General features: G+C 55.1%; 2 long non-coding RNA genes across 2 annotated transcripts; one reads left to right on the forward strand and one right to left on the reverse strand.

Annotated features, from left to right (window-relative positions):
• Positions 1 to 405: 405 nt before the first annotated feature.
• On the reverse strand, positions 406 to 5,276 carry LOC133353869 (uncharacterized). The gene is made up of 2 exons (XR_009756485.1): positions 1,740 to 5,276; positions 406 to 1,108 (listed from the first exon to the last, which is right to left on the reverse strand). It is a non-coding gene; the product is annotated as an uncharacterized LOC133353869 (long non-coding RNA).
• LOC133353870 (uncharacterized) lies at positions 1,103 to 2,567 on the forward strand. The gene is made up of 3 exons (XR_009756486.1): positions 1,103 to 1,386; positions 1,770 to 1,874; positions 2,489 to 2,567. It is a non-coding gene; the product is annotated as an uncharacterized LOC133353870 (long non-coding RNA).
• Positions 5,277 to 24,036: the final 18,760 nt, after the last annotated feature.

The raw sequence follows: 24,036 nt of genomic DNA on the forward strand, positions 1-24,036 counted from the left end.
TATATATCACGACGTGTCGATCGCAACACAAGCAGTCGTCCTCAGAACAACACAAGCGGTCGTGTGCCTCGGAACTGCTGAACCTGGTTCAGCCTAGTTCAGCAGTTCCACTGCTGGATAATTTTTTTCCGCCTGAGGACGACCGCTTGTGTTGCGATCGAAACGTCGTGATATATATATATTTTTTATTTTTTATACCTACGTGACTTTACCGAAAGAACCAAAGAGTATTTTAGTAACTGTTAAAAAAGAAATATTGGTCTATAATTATTAGGATCTTCTTTGAAGCCATTTTTATACTGTGGACAAATTAAAGTAGATTTCTACAATAGTGGAAATGTAATGGGGAAGGTGAGGCACTACTGCGACCAGGATTGGTTTCAACACGCAAACTAATCAACAATATAAACATGTATTGTTTTTTAATGTATTTTATACTAGAGTGCTGTGCTAAATGGCGTTACTAGCATGTAGATATTTTTGCATGTCTGTGATTAATGTTTAAGCTACGAGTAACAGGTGGATACCTATGAAACAAATATCATGAATTGTGGAAGACTGCAGGAACAGAATTAACATAAGATTAGAGATGCCATTGTTTGAGAAAGTATGGGGGTTTGTGTCTGATGGATGAGGTAACAGTGTCGGTGAGTTTTCTGGGTTGGGTGACAATGGGGTAAAGAGACAGCAGAGTTACTGGGTGGGAGACCAGAAGCAGTCTGCTCTACCGGTCCTAAACAGTTGCAGCACAAACAGCAGCCAGGGGAGGACCACTCTCGAGTGGGAGCTGATCCCAGGGCCTTGACCGCGATCCGACAGCTGAGCTCTGGCGGGTTGAAGATGCGCATGAGGTCCCCGAGCTGGTGGAGCGGCACGCTGCCCATGCAGCTGCTGCTGGAGAAGGGGACGCGCACCTTGGCCGCCAGCTGCTCGGCCTCGCCGCGCGTGCGGCCCAACGGCGCCTCCACGCTGAAGCCATTGGTGAGCAGCAGCGGCACGAGCACCCCCCAGGCGTGAGCCCCATGTTGAACACCCCCACGCTGGCCTGCGTGGCTCCCTCGCTCGCTCTGTCCCAGCTCCTCTTCCTGGTCTCGAGCTTGCGTCTCTTCTAGGGGGCGGGCAGCGATACGGAGGAAGAGTGGCAGACAGCCGAAGAGGGGGAGACAGCTGAAGAGTGACAAATGATGGAGAAGTGGGAGGATGGGGACATGGAGAAGGAGGAATGGGAGGGGATGGAGGATACTTGAGGTGGTGGTGGAGGAGACGGTGGATAATCAGAGATGGAGGAGCTGGAGGTGGTAGAGGAGCTTGAGATGGTATAGGAGGAGCTGGAGGTGGTGAAGGAGACAGATGGCGATGGTGGAGCAGGAGACGGAGGAGCTGGAGGTGGGGGAACTCACGAATCACTCACCCCTCACTCGCCCATTATCCAACCATCAACTGCCCTCACTCACCAACCAATCAATCAACCATCACCCACTCCTCACTCACCCATCACTCACCACTCACTTAATCATCATTTATCAATCTCTCGCCACTCGCCCACCACTCAACCATCAGCCACCCCTCAACTATCATCCAACGGTCACTCACCCCTCACCAATCACGAAAACATAACTCACCCCTTACCCCTCATTCACGACTCGTGTAACCATCACGCACTCGCCAATCACTCAAGCATCACCCATCCCTCACTCACCCCTCACTCACCACTCACCCATCACTCACCCATCACTCACCTGCCCCCTTTGTCTCTGTGTGTGGAGCAGCCCCACCCAAAGCAGCTGTTGGGAGAGCTGAGCAGGGAGGTGACCCGGACTGCGACCATCAACCGTCCAGTGCGCGCATGCCCCTCGTCAGCAATTCGCCCGAAGGTGATCTCGCCAATAACATTTACAATTTTTATTATTATCAACACGAATAATTTAGCACATTTGGCATTCACACCCTTCTTGTTCCATTCCGGGGATCTTCATCTTTGTCCCAATTGAGTGATTTCTGGTGTAACCTTTTATATTTGGGCCAAACCTGGACCGTGACGAGTGACGTCGTGGGATCTTTAACGTTTACTGCCAAGTGAGCGACGCAGGCTATTTTGCGAGCGTGTGCGGAGTATTATCGGCCAAACGTCAAGTTGCTACAAAGGTCACCTGGCAAGTGAAAAAAAATATTCCCTTTTCTAAAGTCGACAGACCTTCACTTCATTGGACACCTTTTAAATGATCCGTCATCTTCTGCTTCCCGAAATTTAGATTTTCGTAACCTCTGAGCGTGAACGACTTCTGCCCCTCTTCATCTAGGGCAGGGATCGGTAACCTGCATCTCCGGAGCCGCGTGTGGCTCTTTAAGGACTGCTTCGTAACGTTATTTATTCAGGACCACCATCTCCTATTCACCACACAGTGCATTACGGCTCTTGAAAGATTGAGTTTCTTTAACCGAATACATTTTTTTATCTTGTTATTTTCGTTACCGTCCTCTGGTCTAGGGCAATATCTTGGTCAAGGACCCCATGGCTGGGACCGTGCGGGTAACAGACTTTGGTTGCAGCTTCCATGAGACTTCTCAAAGTAAGTGACCTCAACGGCATGCATGAGTATATGTGTAGTAAGTATGTAGGAGGCTTGACGACAGGATCGGAGGCACACTTGTTTATTACACCAACTTGTGCACACACAGTAATTACGGGTCACTTGGCTACAGGGATACACAACAGCTAACCCCGCTAACCTATGCCCAATTCCTCCACTACGGAGCTAGGGGAGGCTATCTATCCCAGCCCTGGTCAAGCTGAGATCCCGGCACCCTGAGTCTCCAGACCAGCTCGTCAGTCTGGGCTCTCGGGGCCACGCCACCGGCTTGCCCTGGTCGGCCCTTATAAGGACAGCGAGCCAGGGGAGCTCTGGGGCCTATTCTAGTAGGTCTTCCTTCTTCTCTGGTTAAAGCTGAGTTCCGACCTCGAGCCCTCCGGCTCACCACCTTTTATAGGACTCGGCCCCCGGGAGGGGCCCGTGGGGGATGCAGGTGCGGACGTCGGTGCAAGCACCTCCCCTGTGTACGGCCGTAACCCCGCCCCTTGTGTTTGTTGGCCATCCGTGGCCATGCACAATTACACCTCAACATCCGTGGCCATGCACAATTACACCTCTACATATGTATGCACTATGAACCTGGCGACCCGAATTCAATTCCCGCTCATGAGCAACACCATTCGCAGCCGTTCCCTGTTCATCTTGGGGTGCGACAGCATCTGGCTCCTGCATTGTTTACATCATGTTCGACCATGTAATTCGAGAAGCCTTCTATGGCTGTACCTGTGGAATTTTAATCTGGTACAGATACAATGGGAGGCTGATCCTCCTGGTCAACCATGTTATGCACAGTGATGATCTGGTGGTTGCTGCCCACTGATGAGTTGAAGGTTCTGCTGCTAAACCTGCAGCGTGCCACTAAGAGATAGGCCTTACTATCAGCCTCACCAAATTAAGCACCTGCTCATGTATTTTGTATAATCCAATACTCCACTGAGTCAACTCCCCACCGTGATGGTGCAGTTGTGGAGAGAGTAGAGAAGTGTCCATACCTGGGCTGTGTGCTCATGACCAACTCCAGATTGGCAGCAGAGCTCTCACTCCGAATCAGTCAAGCGGCATTATATTTTGATCAGCTGCTTAATGCTGTGTGGAAGCTACCTGGTCTGTCACTCGACACAAAGATCACGGTATTTTCGGAAACAGTCTTGCCCTTCCTTTTCTTTGCTTGCGGAATGTGGACCCCTCTCATAGAATATCTGCACCGGTTAAAAATTTTCAGGTTGGCCTGCCTATGATCCATTTTGTCAATCTAGATTTGACGTTTTCATGACTGCAGGGATCCATACTCTTTGGTTCTTTCGGTAAAGTCGCGTAGGTATAAAATAAAATTAATTAAATCACGACGTTTCGGTTGTAACACAAGCGCCCGTCATCAGGTGGGACAACCACAGCAAGAAACAATTGCTGAAGTGGGCCCCTTCAACCCGATAGCCTAAGGGAGGTACACACTCCCTTCTAGCACGTCCTACACACTCCAGGCTACTCTACACACCGGTCCCTTGCCACGGCGGCTAAGGGAAGACTGGACCGACCCGTCCCAGGCAGGGTACGGGGCTCACCCCTGGTCCGCTACACCACGGCTCTGACCAGAGCCTCGGGGAGGGTCCCAGGGTGTCCGAGCTACCTCGGGTCCGCCACAACCCGGCTCTAACGAGAGCCTCGGTTGAGGGTTCCCGGGTGCTGGTCCAGTTTTCAGGTCTTCAGATGTATTCAAGCTTGAGTTGGCGAACACTGCTGGACCCGTTCAGAGGATCGGCTTTTTATCCCCAGGTTGGGCTTACCCCTCCCCTCATGACCCCCCCTCCAGAACCTTCTGGAAGGTCTTAGAGGGTCTTAAATCTTAAGGGGTCTTAGGAAGGGGTGAGGGGAGCCCATCCCCCTCAGCCCCTAGCCCCTGGGGGGTCTGGGGTGTCAACCTCCGGTCACGGGCCTCCCACCTCGCTCTGTCTCGGCTGCCCCCTGTCGGCCCGTGAGCGTGCTGGCAGGTAAGCTCCTTACAGCGCCTTGTTATGGCGCAACACCTACGTGACTTTACTGAAAGAACCAAATATCCATTTTGTGTTTAACCAGGCTGAATTGTGTGAGGAGAACATAAATCCTTCAAAGATCTGAACACATTCCCATCAATCTTAATTTGGAGCTTTCGTGACTGCAGGAATTACTCTTTGGTTCTTTCGGTAAAGTCACGTCACCGGCTTGCCCTGGTCGGCCCTTATAAGGACAGCGAGCCAGGGGAGCTCTGGGGCCTATTCTAGTAGGTCTTCCTTCTTCTCTGGTTAAAGCTGAGTTCCGACCTCGAGCCCTCCGGCTCACCACCTTTTATAGGACTCGGCCCCCGGGAGGGGCCCGTGGGGGATGCAGGTGCGGACGTCGGTGCGAGCACCTCCCCTGTGTACGGCCGTAACCCCGCCCCTTGTGTTTGTTGGCCATCCGTGGCCATGCACAATTACACCTCAACATCCGTGGCCATGCACAATTACACCTCTACATCACCCCCCCCCCCTGTACAGCTCGCAGCCGTCCCCGGCTGCAAAGAAAATCAGAATAAAGGTGCATCCCTCCCGAAAACCGTGTGTGTGCCTCGCGTAATTTTAACAAGAACAAAGAGAACCATAACAAGAACAACAACAGGAAGAGAGAGAAAAAAAATAATCCGACGCACCCCCCCGAATAAATACCCCAAAACCAACATATATACACGCACTCCGGACGCCACCCCCCGCACTGTCTGCAAGGCCCCCCAACGGCCGACCTCACAATAGTCTGCGCGTTTTGGCGCGCGTTCTCGCAGCGGGCCCGTCACAAGGGCCCGTCCCGGCACGCTCAGTGGCGGTTGTTGACGATCCGGGTGCAAGAGAGTCAGGCGTCGCTGCCGAGTGACCCCCGACCCCTCCGGGAGGGGTTGGCGGGCGTGGACCCGTCACTCCTGTTGCACCTGGAGACGGAACAGTTGATGTCAGGTTAGGCGAGAGCAGCGACGTCGGGGAGTCGGCGGAACCCTCACACGTTTGGCCATGCGTGTGTGTGTGTGAACCACGGGGCGGCGCGATGAACGGTTTCAACCTTGAGGGGTGCACGTACCACCGACGCCTCCCCCATTTGACGCGAACACATTGCGGCCGCAAGACCTGTACGACCTCCACTGGCCCCCGCCACGGCCGTACCAACTTTGACGAGGTTGCCAGCGGCACCTGGGGACAGTGCAACCATGCCCTGTCCCCTGGTTTCCATTCGAACACATGTACCCGCCCCAGCCGAAGCCTCTCGTTCGCCCTCTGGCGGAGTTCAGAATTTTGCACGGCCGCTTCCCGCGCCTCAGATAATTTGCTGATGTTAAATTTAACGTGTTCGGACAAGTTAGACTTCGCCTGAGGCGCCGAGAGCTTCAGCTGGGTCGTCACAGGGGGGTTAGCCTCGCGGCCATACATTAAAAAGAAAGGGGAAAATCCGGTGGCCGCATGGGGAGCCATCCTGTAGGCCTGCAACACACCGGCTATGCGAAGGTCCCAATCTGTCTGGGATACCGACACCTGCTGGGACAGCATAGACGTGATGGTCCGATGCAGCCGTTCCACCATCCCGTCAGTTTGTGGGTGATACGGGGAGGTCCGAATTTTCTCCGTACCCAAGAGGTCGCACACCTCGCGGAGGAGTTTTCCCGAAAAATTGTTACCCTGGTCAGTAAGCAGCCGTTCCGGAGCACCCTTGTCGAGGACATAGCCCTGGACAAAGGCCTCCGCGATGGCTGCTGCCGACTGGTTGGCCAGGGGCCAGGCCATAGGCCATCTCGTGAAGTATTCGACCCCTGTCAATAAATACCTATTCCCCCTGGGTGTAGCGGGAAATGGGCCGAGTATGTCTAGAGCAACGAGCTCGTTAACCCGGGAAACCTTTATGGACTGCAGCGGAGGGTTGGACCCCCTAGCAGGTGGCTTCCGCTGCGCGCATTGCGTGCACGACCCCAGGAGATCCCCCACGTCCTTTGCAATGCCCGGCCAGAAGAAATCGAGCTGGAGCGTGGCAAAGGTCTTGTGGACCCCCAAGTGCAGAAGCCGCTCATGAACAGCCCATACCAACTTACCCCTTAATGCTGCAGGCACCACGAGCCGCTGGCGGCGGGTTTTTCCGTCCCAGTGCATTAAAAGACCCTGGAACAACCCCCACGAGTCAACGTTTGCCACCCCCTGACCAACCCCCCCCGGCGCGACGGCGCAGAGCGAGGAGGGAGGTGTCCTCCATTTGGAGGCGTCCCCATTCCGCGACCGACAACCCCAGCAACGAATCCCTCCCTTCTTGCTCGATAGGATCCGAAGCCAAAGGCGCATCGGCGGCGGCCACGAGGACCAAATCGGTGGTGACATTCGGGGGCCTACAACGCCCCGAACCCAAGAGGCAAGCGCACTCCGAAGTGGGTGGCAACCGCGACAGGGCGTCAGCGTTCGTGTGGCGGACGCCCTTACGATATGTGGTGACAAAGTCATAGTCTTGGAGAATCTCCGACCATCGAGACAACTGGCCCGATGGTTGTTGAACCCGCAGGGCGTACTGTAGGGCCGCATGATCTGTACGGACGGTGAAACGCCGACCGTACAGATACGGGCGGTACTGCTGAATGAAATAAACAATTGCCAATAATTCCCGACGGGTAACGCAGTACCGTTGTTCGGCTGGAGACAGTACCCAACTACCGTAAGCCACCACATGCTCTACGCCCCCAATGAGCTGGGACAGCACGCCCCCGATGCCCGTGTTACTTGCATCTGTATCGAGCAAGAAGGGTTGTGAGAAATCGGGGTAATTCAACGGCGGAGCCCCCACCAGGGCATTCCGGAGGGCGCGAAAAGCAGCTTCCTCCTCCGGCCCCCAATGAAACCTGACTCCCTTGGACGTCAAGGAATGCAATGGTTTCGCGATCGTAGCGATGTCAGCCACAAACCGTCGATAGTACGACGCGAACCCAATGAAACTCCTGACCTCTCCCACCGAGGTGGGAGTCGGCCAGGAGCTGACGCCTTCCGTTTTGGCGGGATCAGTGGATATCCCCGAGCGCCCAACAATGTGACCCAAATACCGCACCGATTCGCGGAGCAAATGGCACTTCTGCGGTTTAAATTTTTAATTGGCAGCCCGCATTTTGAGAAAAACAGCACGCAACCTCTGGAGGTGTTCCTCGAAGGATTTGCTAAAGACGATGACATCGTCCAAGTAAATTAAACACGAATCCCATTGCAAGCCTGCCAAGACCAGTTCCATTAACCGCTGAAAAGTTGCCGGCGCAGAATGTAAACCCATCGGCAACCGGTTAAATTGGAAGAGACCTTGCGGTGTACGAAAAGCAGTTTTAGGTTTTGATTCGTCATCCAGAGGAAGCTGCCAGAATCCAGATAGTAAATCGAGGGTGGAAAAGAATCGCGCCCCCGCCAAGGCATCGAGCGACTCATCCATTCGAGGAAGCGGGTACGCATCTGCCACAGAAATTTTGTTCAGGCGCCGAAAGTCGACACAAAACCGCAGTGAGCCGTCGTGTTTTTTCACCAAAATGATCGGCGCGCCCCACGGGCTGTTGGAAGGGGAAATGATATCGGCGGCCAGCATGTCATCAACAGCCGATTTGACATGATCCTTTTCGGCGGGACTCAACCGAAAGGGATTTTGGCGGATTGGCGCGCTGTCACCCGTGTCAATATGGTGTCGCAGCAATTTAGTACAACCAATATCAAATTTGTGTTGACTAAAAACGTCAGCAAATTCATTCAGGAGAACTCGCAGCTGCGCGCGCTGCGAGTCGGACAGGTCCACTGATCCCGCGCAAAGCGCATCCAGCCATCCGTCATCACAGTCCGAATGCGGTCGCGACGGAGGATCGGTGGTTACCTGACCCACGAGTGGTTCCTCATAGGGTACCGGCGTTGCGTGTGCAAGCACGGTCCCTTGAGGAACCACGGCCGTTCGCGATCCTACATTAAGGACTGCAATGAAGGGGTCCCCATCCCCTTTCACCATGGTCTGAGCTGCTAGCAAATCGGGTCCATTGACCCCGGCTCGAGATGGTCCCAACAAGACCCCCCGATCCGCAACCCCTTCAGCAAACGGCCGACGCAACCTAAGAGGGACGAGCATCTGAGCTCCCGGGGGTACGCGCACAGTTTTTGTCACGAGCGCCTGCACGGTGGCAAACGCCCAACGCTCCGTGGTGGGGGAAGACAAAAATGTAACACGTCGGCCCGATGGGAGCTCGATGCACCCCTGGTCAATCAAGATACGGATGGGCATTTTGGCCAAGAAATCCGTCCCCAACAGGCACGGAACCGCGAGTGAGGAGGAAACCAAAACAGGGCCGGATAATTTAATATCTCCAATGCAAATTTTGGCGCGGATTTGCCCAATAATGCCCAGCGAGCCCCCGTTAGCAGCATAGCATGGCACGTCAACAGGGAGCAAGGGACGACTTTGAACGGGAAGGATGTTATAAATCAGATATAATGGTCGCCGATGCCCTTGTGTCAATTAAAATCCGCACCTCTACCCCATCAATATGACCGACCACAACCGATGATCCCGCCGACGCGGCAACGACACGATGGGCGAGCTCCGACCACTGACCCGGTTGGAGCGCTCGCCGCATTTCAGAACAATCGCGCGCAACGGGCGGCGATTTTCGAGCCCTGTGTAGTTGAGCGCGTGAGTGTGTGTCGGATGTGTGCATGGGCCAAACGTGTGAGGTGCCACGACTTGCCGTATTTCTCTGCTGGAGCTTGGGTGGAGACGGCGTGGCGTCCTGACGAGGTGTCGCCCCGCGCTGACGGGGAGCCCGGCACCCTGACGCAACGTGGCCTTGCAGGCCACAGTTGTAGCAGCGTGTGAGCGCCCCAGATGGCCTGGGCTGCTCCTGGCGGCTCGGTCCATTCCGAGCCTGTGGTGCCGCCGATCTCCATTCCCCCCGCCCCTCCACCCCGCAGACCTCCTCCGATGGGAGGGCGGTGGCCGCCATGGCATGGCCGGCCACCCCCTTGGCCGCCTTACGACGCAGGGACCGCAAGCCCCCGTGGATGTGGCGCGCGACCAGCAGGGACGACATCTCTGCGTCGTCTTGAGCCAAGACGTTGACGTCCAGCTCATCAGCGAGTAGCAGCAGCTTCTCAGCCACCATGGCGTCCACTCCCTCCTCGTCCATCCGTGGAAAAGCTGCCTTCGCCAGGGCCAGGAGAGCCGTCCGGAAGGCCAGGGGCGATTCGTTGGCGCCCCGATGCCGATCGTGGAACAGCTGCCTGCAGTCGGAAGGCGGCCCATAGACGGCTGACAGCAGCTGCAGCGCCAGGTGCAGTGTGGCGCGCTTTTCCCTAGGCGCCGAGGTGAGGGTAGCCAGGGCGTCGTTGTCCAGCATTGCCGGCAGCGCGCGTAGTGCCTCGGCGTCCGTCCAGTTCGCCATCTCTTGATGAGCGATGAACCGCCTTTTGAAGCCGCCCCAGTCTCCGTCGGCGCCCACGAATTCTTTGAGAGGCGGCAGACGCTGCTGTAACGCGACGTCCGTGGCTGCCGATCGCTCTCCGTCGCTCCCAGCAGATGATACAGTGTGGGCGGGCTGTGAGCATGGCATCGCCGGTCGCTCTGATGTTGACGCGCTGGCCGGTGTTGATGATGTCACGGCTTGTGCTTGGCGCTCAGCAGTCACCTGACGCGGGCCGGCTCCGCCCTCAGCTCGCACTGTAGTGATGGCGGGAAATTTAACCGCGAGCCGCGTCGGGGTGGCGGGAAACGTCGCCGCGTGTCGGCTGCTGTCGTCGTCCCGCGCTGCCCCTCCAGCCCCCAGCCGCGTGATCTCCTCCAACGCGGCGGCCGCGGCGTAGAGCAGCTCCGCCAGGCGGGAGTGAGCCAGCCGGAGTCCTTTGGCCGACGCATCCCCCCCTTCCTGTCGTAGCGGCGCGGGCGTACTCGGCCCCGGCTGCTCCGATCCGACCCCGGCCATCTCTGGTGGTGATTCGGCCGCGGCGTCTTCCATCTCCGACTCCCTGGTACGTGTCGTCCCTCGTGTGTCCATCGTTGAACGTTTTACTTCTGACGCCAGATGTAGTAAGTATGTAGGAGGCTTGACGACAGGATCGGAGGCACACTTGTTTATTACACCAACTTGTGCACACACAGTAATTACGGGTCACTTGGCTACAGGGATACACAACAGCTAACCCCGCTAACCTATGCCCAATTCCTCCACTACGGAGCTAGGGGAGGCTATCTATCCCAGCCCTGGTCAAGCTGAGATCCCGGCACCCTGAGTCTCCAGACCAGCTCGTCAGTCTGGGCTCTCGGGGCCACGCCACCGGCTTGCCCTGGTCGGCCCTTATAAGGACAGCGAGCCAGGGGAGCTCTGGGGCCTATTCTAGTAGGTCTTCCTTCTTCTCTGGTTAACGCTGAGTTCCGACCTCGAGCCCTCCGGCTCACCACCTTTTATAGGACTCGGCCCCCGGGAGGGGCCCGTGGGGGATGCAGGTGCGGACGTCGGTGCAAGCACCTCCCCTGTGTACGGCCGTAACCCCGCCCCTTGTGTTTGTTGGCCATCCGTGGCCATGCACAATTACACCTCAACATCCGTGGCCATGCACAATTACACCTCTACATATGTATGCACTATGAACCTGGCGACCCGAATTCAATTCCCGCTCATGAGCAACACCATTCGCAGCCGTTCCCTGTTCATCTTGGGGTGCGACAGCATCTGGCTCCTGCATTGTTTACATCATGTTCGACCATGTAATTCGAGAAGCCTTCTATGGCTGTACCTGTGGAATTTTAATCTGGTACAGATACAATGGGAGGCTGATCCTCCTGGTCAACCATGTTATGCACAGTGATGATCTGGTGGTTGCTGCCCACTGATGAGTTGAAGGTTCTGCTGCTAAACCTGCAGCGTGCCACTAAGAGATAGGCCTTACTATCAGCCTCACCAAATTAAGCACCTGCTCATGTATTTTGTATAATCCAATACTCCACTGAGTCAACTCCCCACCGTGATGGTGCAGTTGTGGAGAGAGTAGAGAAGTGTCCATACCTGGGCTGTGTGCTCATGACCAACTCCAGATTGGCAGCAGAGCTCTCACTCCGAATCAGTCGAGCGGCATTATATTTTGATCAGCTGCTTAATGCTGTGTGGAAGCTACCTGGTCTGTCACTCGACACAAAGATCACGGTATTTTCGGAAACAGTCTTGCCCTTCCTTTTCTTTGCTTGCGGAATGTGGACCCCTCTCATAGAATATCTGCACCGGTTAAAAATTTTCAGGTTGGCCTGCCTATGATCCATTTTGTCAATCTAGATTTGACGTTTTCATGACTGCAGGGATCCATACTCTTTGGTTCTTTCGGTAAAGTCGCGTAGGTATAAAATAAAATTAATTAAATCACGACGTTTCGGTTGTAACACAAGCGCCCGTCATCAGGTGGGACAACCACAGCAAGAAACAATTGCTGAAGTGGGCCCCTTCAACCCGATAGCCTAAGGGAGGTACACACTCCCTTCTAGCACGTCCTACACACTCCAGGCTACTCTACACACCGGTCCCTTGCCACGGCGGCTAAGGGAAGACTGGACCGACCCGTCCCAGGCAGGGTACGGGGCTCACCCCTGGTCCGCTACACCACGGCTCTGACCAGAGCCTCGGGGAGGGTCCCAGGGTGTCCGAGCTACCTCGGGTCCGCCACAACCCGGCTCTAACGAGAGCCTCGGTTGAGGGTTCCCGGGTGCTGGTCCAGTTTTCAGGTCTTCAGATGTATTCAAGCTTGAGTTGGCGAACACTGCTGGACCCGTTCAGAGGATCGGCTTTTTATCCCCAGGTTGGGCTTACCCCTCCCCTCATGACCCCCCCTCCAGAACCTTCTGGAAGGTCTTAGAGGGTCTTAAATCTTAAGGGGTCTTAGGAAGGGGTGAGGGGAGCCCATCTCCCTCAGCCCCTAGCCCCTGGGGGGTCTGGGGTGTCAACCTCCGGTCACGGGCCTCCCACCTCGCTCTGTCTCGGTTGCCCCCTGTCGGCCCGTGAGCGTGCTGGCAGGTAAGCTCCTTACAGCGCCTTGTTATGGCGCAACACCTACGTGACTTTACTGAAAGAACCAAATATCCATTTTGTGTTTAACCAGGCTGAATTGTGTGAGGAGAACATAAATCCTTCAAAGATCTGAACACATTCCCATCAATCTTAATTTGGAGCTTTCGTGACTGCAGGAATTACTCTTTGGTTCTTTCGGTAAAGTCACGTATAAAGATAAAATAATAAATTAAATAATAGCATACGACGTTTCGATTGCAACACAAGCAATCATCATCAGGTATAAATGAAATAGCAACAAAAATCTAACCATAAAACTATAGACAGACATATAAGCAGACAGATAACACCAAGATACATAGAGAGAGAGTAACACAGGCACAGAGAGGGAGATCGTCTCTGTGGCGAGGCCTTTAATAGACAGGGGGGCGGGGGCGGAGAGAGGGAGGGGTTAGAGAAAAAATTAACATGTCAATGAGTACGGCGACGCGTGGTAAAGTACGCAGGCTTGAACATTAGGAGAGAGGGAGAAAGAACACACTAAATTAAATAACCTAGCAAAATATCGAAATGTTATGTAATACAACACAGAGAGTCGGTCAACACAATTAACGCATAGCCTGGTCGATCACGTATTTCAAAGATTGCTAAGTTAGAATTTAAGTGTGAAAATTCCGTACTCATTGACATGTACATTTTTTCTCTAACCCCTCCCTTTCTCCGCCCCCGCCCCCCTCTGTCTATTTAAGGCCTCACCACAGAGACGATCTCCCTCTCTGTGCCTGTGTTACTCTCTCTCTATGTATCTTGGTGATATCTGTCTGCTTATATGTCTGTGTATAGTTTTCTGGTTAGATTTTTGTTGCTATTTCATTTATACCTGATGATGATTGCTTGTGTTGCAATCGAAACGTCGTATGCTATTATTTAATTTATTATTTTATCTTTATACGTGACTTTACCGAAAGACCCAAAGAGTACATTCCCATCAGTGAACTCCTCCGATGGGCAATGCTGCATTGGTTGTGTCATGTCACCCCGCATGCCCAGCCAGTTTCTGTTTCGCTGGATAGAGGGGACTAAACAGACGCGGTACGGCCTTGAGAAGAGATGGACTGTTGCAATATGGGAAGGATGCGGAGCTAAGTGGACTTGCTCAAGACTCGCAAATGTCATGAAGAACGCTATTGGGCAGTTGGAGGCAGTTACCCTCCAACAACAGAGGGCAGAAGAGCGACGCTCATGACAATGAGCAGAGTGTCGAATCGCTAAAATGCATCAAGTTGGAAGAGTGGGGGACACAGGTGCCCCCTCAGTAGTCAGCCAACCCAACACCACGGTGGCGAGATTTTAACTACCTCCCCTGGTATACAGGGGGCTGTGGGTACGATCCTGATCCTGACACCTGTATATTTGGAGTTTGCATGCCTTTCTCCCCGTGGTCACATGGATTTTTCTCTGGGTCCTCAAGTCTTTCCCTCTAAATTTAGAAACATGCTTTTAGAGTATTTGGCTGCGATACATTTGCACGTGATAAGCAGCTTCACTGAGCTATCATTTGTAGCCAGATCGCTTCTGAAAAATAGCTAAATAGCTCAGTGGGCCTTACCTGGTTAAATAAAAAACATGTATTCTGTCCTGTGACCTGTCAGCGAGCCTTTGGCACTTTACGTGGCCTCGGAGTGCACCTAGCCTGGCACAAACACCCTGGTGATGTCACCGCCGGTGACGAATGGGGCTGTTGTTGCTGTGTGTGCCTATGCAAGCATGTGTGTGGGGAGTGGTAGTGTAGCAGTTATTGCGCTGTGCTATGAAACCATCAGTTCGATTCCCGCTCACGTTCAACACCAGTGACGATTATCGGAACCGGTGATGGGCCTCCGCGAGCTCCACTCAGCCTTAAATGAATACCTGATGTGATGCATTAACATTGCCATGAGAGAGACAAAGGTGGCCGGGTACGGTGTTGGCCACCCACCACTTTATGCGCCTTTCTGGCCTTTATAGGTACTTGCAAACAGCATTTACCCCAACAGTCTGTTAAAGGCTATATGGGGGATATTTTTCTTTTGTATACTTGTCACTGTGTGTGTCTGATGACGCTGTGGGTGGTGATACTGTGTGATGTTATTAAAGGCAATACGTGAACATGTGGGCACTCGGCTGTGTGGTGGTAGAGATAGCCTTGGGAAAGCTCCTCTTCAACGACCTGTTCCCGTGCTATGTAGAGGTATGAGACACTGCAGTTCACTTGTGGTTCGCCACCGATTTTTGGGTCAGACTCACGTAATGATCTGGCGCATAGCGGTCATTTTACATTGTGTGTAATATGTGTACGATACGTATTCGCAACAGACACGTTGTGAGCAATTGTAAGGCTGGGCCCTGTTGTGTATGTACCCCCTTTTTATTTTTTTTATATTTTTTTTTTTTAAGAATTATTCTGCCATCATATATAATATTATTTTTTTAATAGACACGGGGCAACGTGGAACGAACACGCCCCCACACTTCCACAGATGCGCGCATACCTCAATTCAAAGGAAAGACGGCATGAAAGAGGGTAATCAAGGTCATAAACTCCCCGAATTTCACACAAGAGGAACAAGGGAGGGGGGAATGGCAGGCAGGGGGGTCAGCAGGACATCCTTTAAAAAAAAAAACCTCAAACCAGGCACCATAGAGGAAGAGATAATTATATTCTGAACAAAGATAAGCCGGGATATCAGATTAAATAATCACAAGAAGTCAAATAATAAGTACGGAATTAAAGTAGAAGAGGAATCAAGGGCGGAGAAGGCTCTCAAAATTAACCAAACACAACAACCCATGGGAAGCGAGCAACACGGCCGTCTTTGTCTTTCCGAGAGGATCTCCACACGCAGGCACAAAGCTAGGAAATGACACCCATAAAGGGGGCAATGGCTCAAAGGAAATTAACACGTCTTCGAAGATCAATAAATAAAAGCATGCGCCGGGTGCTTCCACCGTGGAAACAACCGTCTTTGTCTTCCCACAACACGGACAGGAAAAAAATTGCACACGCGAGGAAATAACATTTCCATGAGAGATCGGGTCACGATGAAACATCGTGAACACGGTTTCGGCATAACTGTGCAGATGGAACCAAGCAGCAAATAAGTTGCATTTCAACTTCCAAACCAAAACAACTTAAGCTGTGTGAGACAAAAGATATGATCCCCGAGCAAGGGAGAGAACAATTAAGCTCGCTTAACGCGTAGGTTTTCGCGACAAATATTATTCAGTAACAAAACATGGATTCGAATGTTTTTTTTTATATATAACTCGACGCGAATCATCGGTCTGGCTAATGGATAACTTCGGTGGCGCCGTCACGAGGCACCCCCACCCCTTTCTTCCAGAACGACACAGCTGTGTCTTCAAAGCTAATAAACACACGGACAAACACGCACGCGAAACACACGGACGGACACACACACAACGAACACAGATGGTTCAGCCCACAGGAGGGTTTTATGACAGCCTTTGAACAACTCGGGAAACTGAGTGGAATTTCCAGATATAAACCGAAGAAAAATCCATTCAAAGCAGATCTCGTCCGGGCTTCGGCTCCAACACAGATCATCCGGGCCACGAGCCCCATCTTCGGCTCCACCACAGATCGCCAGGGCTCTGAGCCCCAACTCGTCGCCAGGGCTTCGACTCCACCACAGATCGTCAAGAAGTTTTCGTCATTCAGAATGGCGAGGTTCGCGGAGTAGCGACGCGTAGCTACAAGCCGAGGTCTGCACCACCTGAGAAGAATCGCTACCCTGAGTCGCAGAGCTGCGAGTGAAGCCAACAAAGACGCCAACGTCCACCCTGCCACGAACGAAGCATCGCTCCTCGTCAGAGTGACGACCAGCGAACAACCCGCAGGAAAGGCGGAGATCGCTGAACGAGCGCCAACGTGCGCCACCGTGCGCCACCGTGCGCCACCGTGCGCCACCGTGCGCCACCGTGCGCCACCGTGCGCCACCGAGCGACAACGAGCGACACCCAGATCGACCAGCATCAACCAAAACCGACTCGTCATCCCGCCGTGGAGAAAAAGAGTCAAAGTCTTCTGAACGAGCGCCGCCGCTCACCAAGGGTGGAGAAAGTCTCAGCTGCCGCTCGCACAGACAGCAGAGAGGTCGTATCGCTCCCCACATACAGACTCAAGGAAACCCAGAGAAAATCTTGTCAAACCAGTTCCTTTGTCAAAGAGTCTCGCCGAAGAATTAATTAAAACAGAGCCAGATTCGCTCTCGCGCCCACACACACCTCACCCACCATTGTATCAAACATTCTGTTAAGAGGATTTTTATACTTGCCGATGAATCTATTGACATATACTTTCGCCTCTTGGGTATAATAAGTGCTATATTACCGCCATAGGAAGTGTGTCATGCTTGTTTTCAAACTCGACCAGTCGCCGATTGTGATCGATACATGTGTAGTGGTGGTATTGACGTGCGCCGGCAGTGATGGATCACGGGGCGCGGGGTTGGGCACGCGGTGTGGGCGTGGCATGGACGCGCGCGCCGGTGGTGAGGCGCGCTCACACAAGCTGGGAAAGAGGATCGTAGCGAGTGCGCAGTGATTGGTCAGATAAGTGAGTACTCTCAGCGACGTCCGCAGGAGGGGTATAAAGGGGGACGCGCGAGAGCACTCGTGGTCAGTGTTAACCAGTTGAAGACCGAAGACGGGGTGGAGGAGGTAGGGGCCCTGTGTGGCTCGGAGCCGAGACTGGGGGGACCGTAGTCCGACGCCCGTGTGGGTCGGGACGGTGGTACCCAGAGCCGAGACGGGCACCCCGGCTGGGTGTGTCCCGGAAGGCTACAGGGCGTAAGAGCCCGTGTCAGTACAGCTAAGTGGGTGTTGGTCACCCGTGTAGCTGAGTGGGTGTTGGTCACCCGTGTAGCTGAGTGGGTGTCCGTCACCCGTGTAGCTAAGTGGGTGTTGGTCACCCGTGTAACGAAGTCGTAGCTGAGTGGGTGTCCGTCACCCGTGTAGCTAAGTGGGTGTTGGTCACCCGTGTAACGAAGTAGGGTGTTAGTCATCCGTGTAACTACAAGTTGGTGAAAATAAAGAGTGTGCTACCCGTGAAGTCGTCTCCTGCCGAGTTACTACTTTACAACTGGCGTCAGAAGTAAACCTGTCTTCAAGGAGAATGGACACAAGGAAGACTTCTCGTTCCCACGTGCAAGACCGGGGAGACGACGACGTACCGGTGACACCACCCTCGGGAGGAGAGGACGAGGAGTTGCCGCCGATGCAGCACTTCGCGGAAATGGCCGATGCTCCGCCCGCCTCCGACACCAGCCTGCAGGACGCACACTCCCGCCTGGCGGAGTTGCTGCTCGCCGCCGCGGCGATCTTGGCGGAGATCTCCGTTCCAGCGGCCGGTGGAACGCCTGCGGGGTTGGAAGAGGCGGCGCGGCTGGAGGGTTCCCGCCATAAGGCGTTTCGCGCCAAAAGTTTGGGAGTTGGCGCCATTTTTGAGGGTCCGCCTCCGGTTGGCGGGAAACGCGGACACCACGTGGCCAGAGGTCTCCACACAGCGCAGTTCGCGTCATCGGCGAGCGCCGGAGCTCTCCATTTTGCGCCTGCAGAGGGAGCCGACATTTTCTACAACCACAGCAGCGCGCGGGAAAATCGTTCCAACGACGACGATCGAGTTCTCCAGCAACGATTGCCCGCGCTGTCGGTGTTCAAGGCGGACGGGGGCGACTGGGGAGCCTTCCAGCGACGGTTCATCGCGCATCAAGAAATGTCGGGGTGGTCCGACACCACGGCCCTGCGCGCGCTGCCAGCGATGCTCGACGACGACGCGCTTGCGGCCTTCACGTCTGCCCCGAGGTCGTCCCGCTCAACGCTCCAGGCCGCGCTGCACCTGTTGGCCAAGGTGTTCGGGCCGCCCTCGACCTGTCGCCACCAGTTCTACGATCGGCGGAAGGTGGTTGGAGAAACAACGCTCGCCTATCGCACGGCGCTGCTCGCCCTGGCGGATTCAGCTTTTCCCCGCATGGACAAGGAGGGGAAGGACGCCATGGTGACGGAGCAGCTGCTGGCGCTGGCTCACGGATTGGGAGTTCCCATTAATACGGCGGACGAGATGGACATCTGCTCCCTGGGGATTGCCACGAGTATCCACGCTTACGAGGTCCTACAGCGGAAGCCGACGGTCGTCTGCGCATCGGTGGAGAACGGGGCACCGGCCGCCACGATCATCGGACCTCAGCCTGCTGTGCCTCGGGAGGAGGCCTTCGCTGGTTCGAGGCCGGGGGAGTGGAGACCGGGAGGTCGTTCGCCCACACGCTCCTCCCGCAAGCTGGAGCAACCGAAACCTACGACGTCCCTCGTCGTCTGCTACAACTGCGGCCTTCGGGGCCACGTCGCGGCCGGGTGCCGGGCCCCGCGTCAACGCACCGCGGGACCACGTCCGGACGACGACCAGGGACTCAAGACATCCCAACTGAACCCGGCAAGTCGCGGCACCTCACACGCTCGGTCCACACGCACGGCACGTTCGGGTCGCCGCTTAGCGGTGGGGGGACCGTGTATGGGCGCCGGGGGTTCGGTTCGGCGAGAGGGGTCCGCGTACGGCCCGAAGGCAGTCGAGTGGTCCGAATTGGCCCACAGGATTGTGGCTGCGTCGGCCGGGTCGTCCGTGGTAACGGGGTACATCGACGGGGTTGAGGTCCGGGTGCTCGTGGACACGGGTGCGTCGGCCACTATTATTTCGGACCTTATTTATAATATTCTTCCCGTACAATGTCGACCACTTCTGCCGGTGGACGTACCATTTTACGCGGCAAACGGGGGATCTTTGGGAATCATCGGCCAGATTCGGGCGAATATTTGTATTGGCGACATTAAATTGGCGGGTCCTATTTTTGTATCATCATCGTTGGCCGTTCCTTGTTTACTAGGCACGGACTTTCTGTCTAAAATGCCCATAAAAATTCTCATAGACCAGGCCTGCATTGAGCTTCCGTCGGGTCGGCGGGTTGAGTTTTTGAAGAGTCCAAATAAGATACGCACGGCTTGTGCGACGGTGCAGGCGCTGGCAACCCGGACTGTACGGGTGCCCCCGGGATCGCAAATGTTGGTACCCCTTCGGTTGAGAAAACAACTGGGGGCGGATGCGGGGGCGCAGGGAGTTCTATTGGGGCCGTCTAACAGGGCTAAAGGGGACCTCGGCTTAGCGGTGGCCCAGACCATGGTGAGGGGGGACAGTGAGCCGTTCGTTGTGGTCCTGAATACGGGGTCGCGGCCGGCCGTGATTACGCAGGGAACGGTGCTCGCTCACGCCGCGCCGCTACCCGTCGAGGAACAGCTCGTTGCTCACGCCGATTCACATGTCGATACGCATCCCCAAAGTGAGGAGGGGACGGAGTGGTTGGACGCGTTGTGTGCCGGGTCCAGTACCTTGTCCAGTGTGCAGTTGGGTGCATTGAGGGGCTTGCTGCTCGAGTTCGCTGACGTGTTTAGCAGGCACAAGTACGACATTGGCTGCACAGACCTGTTGCGCCACCACATAGAGACTGGGGACGCGGCCCCTATTCGACAGAATCCCTTCCGGCTCAGTCCAGCCGAGAAGGAGCATGTGCAGTCGGCAGTAAATGACATGTTGGCGGCCGACATCATTGCGCCCTCTTCCAGTCCGTGGGGTGCTCCTATCGTCTTGGTTAAAAAACAGGATGGATGAGTCGCTGGATGCCTTGGCAGGAGCACAGTTTTTTTCGACGCTCGATTTGCTTTCGGGATTTTGGCAATTGCCCCTCGATGACGAATCAAAACCTAAAACCGCTTTCCGGACACCGGGAGGCCTATTTGAGTTCAACCGATTGCCCATGGGTTTACATTCCGCTCCTGCCACGTTCCAGAGGCTCATGGAATTGGTTTTGGCAGGCCTTCAATGGGACACCTGTTTGATTTACCTCGATGATATCATCGTTTTCAGCCGAACTTTTGAGGAGCACCTCCAGCGACTGAGGGCAGTGTTTCTCAGGATGCGTTCCGCGAAGCTTAAATTTAAACCGGCTAAATGTTTTCTGCTTCGGGAATCGGTCAGGTATTTGGGCCATATCGTTAGCCGTTCGGGGATCTCGACGGACCCTGCTAAGACGCAATGCGTCGGCTCATGGCCAACACCGACCTCTGTTACTGAAGTCCGCAGCTTCATAGGATTTGCCTCCTATTACCGTCGTTTTGTCAAACAGTTTGCCACCATAGCCAGGCCCCTGCACGCCTTGACGGCTAAAGGGGTGCGGTTTCACTGGGGGCCGGAGGAGGAGGCCGCGTTCTGCTCCCTTCGTGACGCCTTGGTGCAGGCTCCCCCCTTGTGTTACCCCGATTTCACGCAACCGTTTGTGCTCGACACGGATGCCAGTAACATGGGTATCGGGGGAGTGCTCTCACAGGTGGTCGGGGGGGTCGAACGGGTGGTCGCCTACGGTAGCAGGGTTCTGTCCCCCGCGGAACAACGCTACTGCGTGACACGGCGTGAATTGCTGGCGATTGTGTTTTTTATACAGCAATTCAGGCCGTATCTGTATGGCCGTCACTTTACGGTTCGCACGGACCATGCGGCTCTCCAATACGCTATGCGGGTGGCGCAGCCATCCGGCCAATTGTCCCGATGGTTGGAGGTCCTTCAGGACTACCAATTCACGACGATTTACCGCAAGGGGTTGCGCCACTCGAACGCGGATGCATTGTCACGGTTGCCGACGCGTACGGAATGCGCATGTCAGCTGGGATCGGCGCGGTGTAAACCTTCTGTCGATGTCCCCGCGGAAGTGGTGCTAGCCGCCACGGATACTACGGGGGTCGACGGCCCCACGGGGAGGGACTCGCTGTTAGCATTGCCTCTCATCGAGTGGGGCCGTCTGCAAATGGCCGACAGCTCCCTACTCGCGCTACGTCGGAAGGTTAACGTTCCCGAGGGCGGGGAAACGCGGGTCGGTTCCTGGGTGTGCAGACAGGGCCTCTTGATGAAGTGGGACTCCATGTCCCGGCGTCACATGCTTGTGGTGCCGGTTGCTGTACGGGGTAAGGTCGTCCTGGCTGCCCATGAACGACTCATGCATCTGGGGTTTCATAAAACGCTCGCCCTCATTCAGCGAGACTACTATTGGCCTGGGATGGGCAGTGACGTGGCGAACATTCTTAAGGGGTGTGTAGGGTGCGCTAAAAGAAAACCGCCACAAATAGCGGCTAATCCACCGCTTCAATCCATTCAAGTTTCGCGCACGAACGAATTGGTCGCGCTAGACATCTTGGGGCCCTTTCCCACTACACCTCGGGGAAATAAGTTCCTGCTGGTTGGCGTAGAGTACTTCACCCGCTGGCCCATGGCGTGGCCACTCGCCAACCAGTCGGCTGCGGCAGTGGCGGACGCCTTTGTCCAAGGTTACGTTTTGGACAAAGGCGCCCCCGAACGCTTGCTGACGGATCAAGGGAAAAACTTTTCGAGTGTTTTGTTGCGCGAGGTGTGCGACCTGTTGGGTACAAAGAAAGTACGTACCTCCCCGTACCACCCGCAGACTGACGGTATGGTTGAACGTCTGAACAGGACGATTACGTCTATGCTGTGCCAACAGGTATGCGACGACCAGGTGGATTGGGACTTACAGGTACCGGGGGTACTAGCGGCCTATCGGATGGCACCCCATGCGGCGACGGGGTTTTCTCCATTTTTTCTGATGTATGGGCGGGAGGCTGATCCGGCCATGGACGTCCAACTGGGGATTTCACAGCCACGTGCGAAATCAAAATTGGCAGACCACATTAAGTTTAACATCGCCAAATTGGCTGAGGCGCGAGAGGCTGCGAGATTGAATTCACGCACTCGGCAGATCGCGAACGAGCGATTGCGTGAACGGAAGGTGCATACGCACAACTGGGAACCGGGCGATAAGGCCTGGCTGCATTGTCCACACGCACCGTTGGCTACGTCCCCCAAACTGTTGAGACCATGGAGGGGACCGGTGGAAATTGTGCGGGTTGCACGACCCCAGAGTATACAGATTAAATGGGGAAAACGCCGTTGGTACGTGCACTCCTCCCGACTGAAACCCTACGCGGCGCCGCGTGACCCCGGGTTGTGCCGTGACGACCGAGCGTGTGATGTGACCGTCGACTCGGGGAGGGATGTGTCGCAGGCTGATCCTCACGTGTCTCCACCTGACCCACCCCCAGGTGTCTCGGACCTGACGGCTGTTGACCGTCGGGAACCGGAACCCCGCGGCTCGCACGGAGCCCCGATGCCTGGCCCATGCCTTCCTGAACTGCCGGCGCCGCCGGATGGCCAACTGCGTCCTGTGCCGTACGACGGTCCGGCAAGGCGGACTCGGTCAAGGACGCAACACTTTTCATGAAAAAAAAAAAAAAATTTCTTTTTTTTGTTAAAGCCCGACTTCGTTGCCGGCTTCCCCCTCTGCCGGGGTAATGTCCCGTTCAAGGGACGCTCGGACATTGGGACGCTGCATGAGTCGGAGAGAAAAGAAGAGAAAATGATTAAAGAAATTTTTTTTTATTGTTACTCTTTCCGCATACACAGTATCGTTGCCATTCGCCGGATTGTGCATGTTGTTCTTGTTGCGGGTGTGGCGGTTGCTGGGTTTTGCGGATTGCGGTGTTCATGTTGTGTTGTTAGGGTTGTGTTATGTTACGGGGCACACGTGGGGGTGAAGGGGTGTTGTATGTTTTATTAGCAGCCGGGTCGGCTGCGAGCTATGTGGTAGGGGGTGATGTAGTGGTGGTATTGACGTGCGCCGGCAGTGATGGATCACGGGGCGCGGGGTTGGGCACGCGGTGTGGGCGTGGCATGGACGCGCGCGCCGGTGGTGAGGCGCGCTCACACAAGCTGGGAAAGAGGATCGTAGCGAGTGCGCAGTGATTGGTCAGATAAGTGAGTACTCTCAGCGACGTCCGCAGGAGGGGTATAAAGGGGGACGCGCGAGAGCACTCGTGGTCAGTGTTAACCAGTTGAAGACCGAAGACGGGGTGGAGGAGGTAGGGGCCCTGTGTGGCTCGGAGCCGAGACTGGGGGGACCGTAGTCCGACGCCCGTGTGGGTCGGGACGGTGGTACCCAGAGCCGAGACGGGCACCCCGGCTGGGTGTGTCCCGGAAGGCTACAGGGCGTAAGAGCCCGTGTCAGTACAGCTAAGTGGGTGTTGGTCACCCGTGTAGCTGAGTGGGTGTTGGTCACCCGTGTAGCTGAGTGGGTGTCCGTCACCCGTGTAGCTAAGTGGGTGTTGGTCACCCGTGTAACGAAGTCGTAGCTGAGTGGGTGTCCGTCACCCGTGTAGCTAAGTGGGTGTTGGTCACCCGTGTAACGAAGTAGGGTGTTAGTCATCCGTGTAACTACAAGTTGGTGAAAATAAAGAGTG

The sequence above is a fragment of the Lethenteron reissneri genome, chromosome 45 (assembly GCF_015708825.2).
Source record: "Lethenteron reissneri isolate LAM-NWPU_2019-01 chromosome 45, ASM1570882v1, whole genome shotgun sequence".
Taxonomy (NCBI): Eukaryota; Metazoa; Chordata; class Hyperoartia; order Petromyzontiformes; family Petromyzontidae; genus Lethenteron; species Lethenteron reissneri.